Source organism: Neltuma alba, unplaced genomic scaffold, assembly GCF_004799145.2.
Source record: "Neltuma alba isolate B1F8T4 unplaced genomic scaffold, ASM479914v2 tig00012197_pilon, whole genome shotgun sequence".
Lineage (NCBI taxonomy): Eukaryota > Viridiplantae > Streptophyta > Magnoliopsida > Fabales > Fabaceae > Neltuma > Neltuma alba.
In genome coordinates this window covers 508,424-513,653 of record NW_021636737.1, presented here as the reverse complement: position 1 = coordinate 513,653, position 5,230 = coordinate 508,424, and the positions used below count along the sequence as shown (strand labels likewise).

Genomic DNA, 5,230 nt, shown 5'->3' with positions numbered 1-5,230 from the left:
GAAAACATATGACAGGGCTTTAAATGATACTTAATTGCTATTGTTATTTATTTCAGAGTTATTCTTAAGGAATTCTTTTCGCTTCAATGATCTACAAGTGACTCTTGCATTATATTTTTTCCAGTATTTCAGATGGGATTGTTGTTTTTTACTTTGCTTCCGTGGTCCCCTCAAATGATTTTTCCTATTTTTAGAGACACCATGACATTCGCATTTGCCAAAAACGAAAAAAAAAAAAAACACCGATCAAACATATTACATTGCCGCCTGAATTTCATAGCAAAAAGCAAATTAAAAAAAGAACAAACGACGATAGAGAGATAGATAAGGGGAAGAAGACATAAAGGCCAAATGCAGAGAACGAAGAAAAGCTCTTCCTATTGCAATTCCACATTTTTGTCTTCTTCTGCATGTTTCAACCTAGTCATGTGAAACTAATTTTTAGGTTTATAAAAATCCTTACTTGAACTGATTGATCACTGCCAACTCAATTAAATTCCATGAACGCTGGCTGCCTCCACGAAAAAATAGTCAAAAACTAAATTGATACTAGTGTTCCTGATCTTATCTTTTGGAAGAACAAATTCATTGGACCGCATAGTTTAGTAAACTTCTCTTGGTTTTGTTTACAATTATTATTTTTTGTAATAAATTTATTAATAAAATTCTCAAAGACCATTTGTATATATATGACGGAGTAGTAGTGAAAAACATGCAATTATATATCCCATTTTATTATATAATTTCTAATCATAAATATAAAAAGATATTGAAATTAGGGAGAACGAGGGTTAAGAACCCTATAAAAGTAATCAATACGACAAAAGAGAACCTGTTCATAATTGAAATTTCGAACTTATGAAATGACGAGAAAACGGTAGAGGAGGATCAAATTAGAGGCCGGTGGGAGTAGATGAAATTTGTAAACTGATAATGTTATGATTTATGACGCTGGCCCACGCATGAGAAATAGCGGCAGAACTATTCAATTCGTTGCGGCGCGGGTGGAAAGAAATAGAAATCAAAACAAGCTGGCAACCTCTTCGGCACCTCCACACCACATATAAGGGAAGGGAAGATTAAGCAGATGAATGTGTGATGGAGGAGAAAGAAATAGGGAATTTAGGAAGGTCACTTCTGGTACCTTCAGTTCAGGAGTTGGCCAAGAAGTCCTCAAGCAGAGTTCCTCCAAGATATGTGCGTCCTCATGATGAACTACTACAACACAGAGATGCAGAAGCAGAGCCATTCTCATCACGACCACAAGTTCCCATAATCAACTTGTCTCATTTATCTTCTCCCGATTTCAGGCCTCTGAGCTCCACAAGTTCCATTCCGCGTGCCAACACTGGGGTTTCTTCCAGTCTCTTATTACCCGTACAGACGCACACACGTGTGTGTGTGTACATATATCTCTTTCCAGTAGATCGGACATGCGTCATTGAAATATATGTGATGCAGGTTATAAATCATGGAGTGGAAGAGTCACTGGTGGAGAGAGTGAAGAGGGGAATCCGAGAATCTTCAATCTGCCGATGGAGGAAAGGAGAAATATTGGCAGACAGGTGAAGATGTGGAAGGGTTTGGTCAGGGCTTTGTGGTCAGTGAGGAGCAGAAGCTGGACTGGGCTGACATGTTCTACATGGTCATCATCCTCCTCTCTCAGAAAGCCCCACCTCTTTCCCAATCTCCCTTCCTTTCAAGTACCTTTACAACTCTGATCTTTCATTATTACCTCCACCTCATTACTTACTTATTTGTTATGTCACCTTTAATGCCTCTAGATACATAAAATCACGCCACCACAAAGGGAATAATTCCTGCAAGTCGCTCAAACCACTGAAGAAAATCTAAACCCACCACAATCTAAACATGGTTTTTGATTCATTTAAGATAGTATAAACTATGTTTTGGCTGCAGTTTTGATTTTATATTAAGCTACAGCAACTCGTTTTGGTGCAAGTGACATATGCATCATTATCTCTATATATTCGTAGCTCATATTAGACAAATACATGAAAATTATCAAATAATGAAGTAATGAAATGATATTTTGTCGATAATTAATTATCTTTCAACTCTTACTTAATCAAGAATGTACGAACTAAGAAGAATTATAACTTATATCATGAGGGCCACCGTTTTCCTGTCTTTGTCTTTTTCGGCACAAATGGGGGCCACGGTTAAAACCAATAATTGTTAGCATGGAAGTGACAGGAATTAATAATTTCATGCTGGCCTACCAGTTTTGAACTTTTGAATGACACGAACGTGATTATATTGGAATAGGAATAGTGATATGATATTAATTATATTATCATGCATGATATACAAGTCAAACAATGATTGATATTAATAAAGAAACCGATAATGAATGATATGGAGAGTGGCAATAATTGCAGAGATGATTTGGAGGCATATAGCGGAGAAATGAGAAAGTTATCGCTAAAGATACTGGAGGCAATGGTGGAAGCACTTGGAATGGAGGAAAAGGAAATGAGAGAATTATTCGAAAAGGATGGCAGGCAATGAGGATGAACTATTATCCGCCATGCCCTGAGCCAGACTCGTAATGGGCTTAGTCCTCATTCTGATGGAATCGGTCTCACCATCCTCCTCCAAGTCTGAAACCGAATTTGGATCAAACGAAACGCGACGACCCTGTTGTCTTGAGATCGATCACCTGGTTTCCTTCTTTCGCTAATTTTTTCGAATTTTCGTAATTGGAGATAGTTGGAGGTATATTACATTATATTTTTCTTTTTCCTCCTAGTGTATATACACAGGCTAATTAAGCACAGATATTGATGATGAGATTATATGATTTTGCAATGCAGGTTGTGACGAACGGAATTTACAAGAGCGTAGAACACAGAGCAACAGTAAACTCAAAGGAAGAGAGGATGTCGATAGCCACATTCTACAGTCCAAAGTTAGAGGGAGATTTAAGTCCAGCAGCCAGCTTAGTTACTGCAGAAAGACCACCTTTATTTAGAAGAACTGGTGTGGCTGAATTTTTCAAAGGCTATCTCTCACGTGAACTCATTGGAAAATCTTATCTCGATACCATCAGGATCCAAAATAATAATCCGCTATAGAGGATCGTGCCTGCCGCTTAGATTCATGTACAATGTATTGCTTAATAAACACCATGAGCATGTACGTGTATCTGTGCTTTTTTTTTGTTTCTTTTCAATATTTCAGTAGTGTTCATACATACACATGTAATCTCATGAAAACTATTTGATTAATAAAAAACAAACTATTTACGTCCACATCTTGACATTTATGGGTGTGTTTGCATTCACGTTTGGACACCAAACGGTGCTTTTTCAGAAAATGTAGTGTTTGGCACAGCGTTTATATAATCTGACTTTTAGATCTCAAATGGACTTATGGAAAAGCTCTTCAATCCTGCTTTTTACCGGTGGAAAGTAACAGTGCCGTGGAAAGGTAGCATTTTTTAATTTCTTTTGATAATAAATTAATTTTTTATTTTAATTTTATTTTGAATATTTTTTTACAATTGTCACATTATTACATTTAATAGTAATATGTACTACCTCTGATCCTTAATATAAGAGCTAGTTAATTAATTTGGGGAGACTAGAAAAGTTAGTTAAATTAGTTATTTATAATAAATAGTTATTGTTTTATATTTAGAATCAAATTTAATATCAAAACTAGCTCTTGTACTAAGGACTGAGGTAGTATTACTTAATAAAATTCATATCCTTTTTGTTCATTTTACATATAAACTAACTTTTTTATTAGTCATCCAAACAAGTTTACATTTCTCAAACTGACTTTTTTACAAAATCCAAACCAAACATAAATCATATTATCCTATCTGACTTTTACCCAATCTGATTTTTGTAAAAGTCAGATTGAAAAAAAGTTACTTCTTTCACCGCTAATCCAAACACACCCTGTTGCACCAAACTTATCATCTTCCGTTGGCCAAAACACTATTTTTAAAAAAAACACTTGGTTATATTGCAAACAAGCAAGCAGTCTGCCCATGTCAATATGGATTTGGGCTTCAGAAGCTTGACTCTGCTTTGCTTGGAATGGAGCTTTCTGGACGTCAAAAGAGAATGGAGCTTTCTTCCAATTACGCCCATATTCTCCTCCATTTTTCTGGCGTCTGAACTAATACACACACACACACACACACAGAACGCAAAACATATACTCTTTCATCTCTTCTTATTATAAGATTTAATTTTTTAAATGGGTCTTTTTCTTTTTATAAGATCGTCTTTAAGTTTGTCTGAGTATTTAATATATTATTACCTATTTTATTCCTAATTTAATGTATTTAATATATTTTTCTTCTTTATTTATCTTATTATTACTCTCTCACATTTACCAATTTATATATAAGGGTATATTTTAAAAAAATTACATTTGTTACATATTAATTGTTTTCTTAAACTATATAATTTAGTTAAAATAAGGGACGGAGCAGGGAGTATATAAAATCGAGCCAGTGAGATTTATCTCGGTCTAGGAAAGGTAATTTCAAGGGATATAAAGCTGCAGTCATCGTAAAGAACAAGTTGAGAAATAGCTGTTGAGATGTATATAATGCGGGCACAGTTCGTGGACGCCTATTGTGAGAATTACTTAAACCTTTGACCTTCATGGATCGGCGCCCTTAAAATGGACCCAAAGCAAATCACAGTTCTGGGTTAGCCATTAAGATTGAGTACTGTTATACTCCTCCGGTCCTTATTATAAGACCCAATTTGACTTTTTATTTGGTCCTAATATAAGACCCAATCTTTTTCTCTCTTATATTTATGTATTTTTTTCCAAGATAATCCTTCTAATAATGATAGTTTTAGCCAATATACTTAATTAGCAAGGATATTTAGGAATAACAACACTTATTTATTATAAATAACCAACTTAACTTACTTCCTTAATCTCCTCAAATAAGTCAATTGGGTCTTAAATTAGGACCGGAGGAGTAACATATGCTTCTCTGAGTCAGCGTAGAGTAACAGCCACCTAAGAAAGGAGAGGGTCTCCATGCCCACATTTATTAATTACTACTACTGCCCAAGTCTTTTTCTCTCAATTAGCCTTGGCCCACTCTGTTTTCTCCCATTTTACCCTTTTATACAATTAAATTTTACTTTAATTTATAAGTAATATGGTATTAAACTTTTTTTTTACATAGCAAATGTAGTATTAACTTTTGACAAGCATATATTTGGAAATT

At 34.8% G+C, this 5,230-nt stretch overlaps 1 pseudogene; it reads left to right on the top strand.

The window, feature by feature from the left end:
• Window positions 1-1,069: 1,069 nt before the first annotated feature.
• On the top strand, window positions 1,070-1,768 carry LOC114724741 (protein SRG1-like; annotated as a pseudogene).
• Window positions 1,769-5,230: the final 3,462 nt, after the last annotated feature.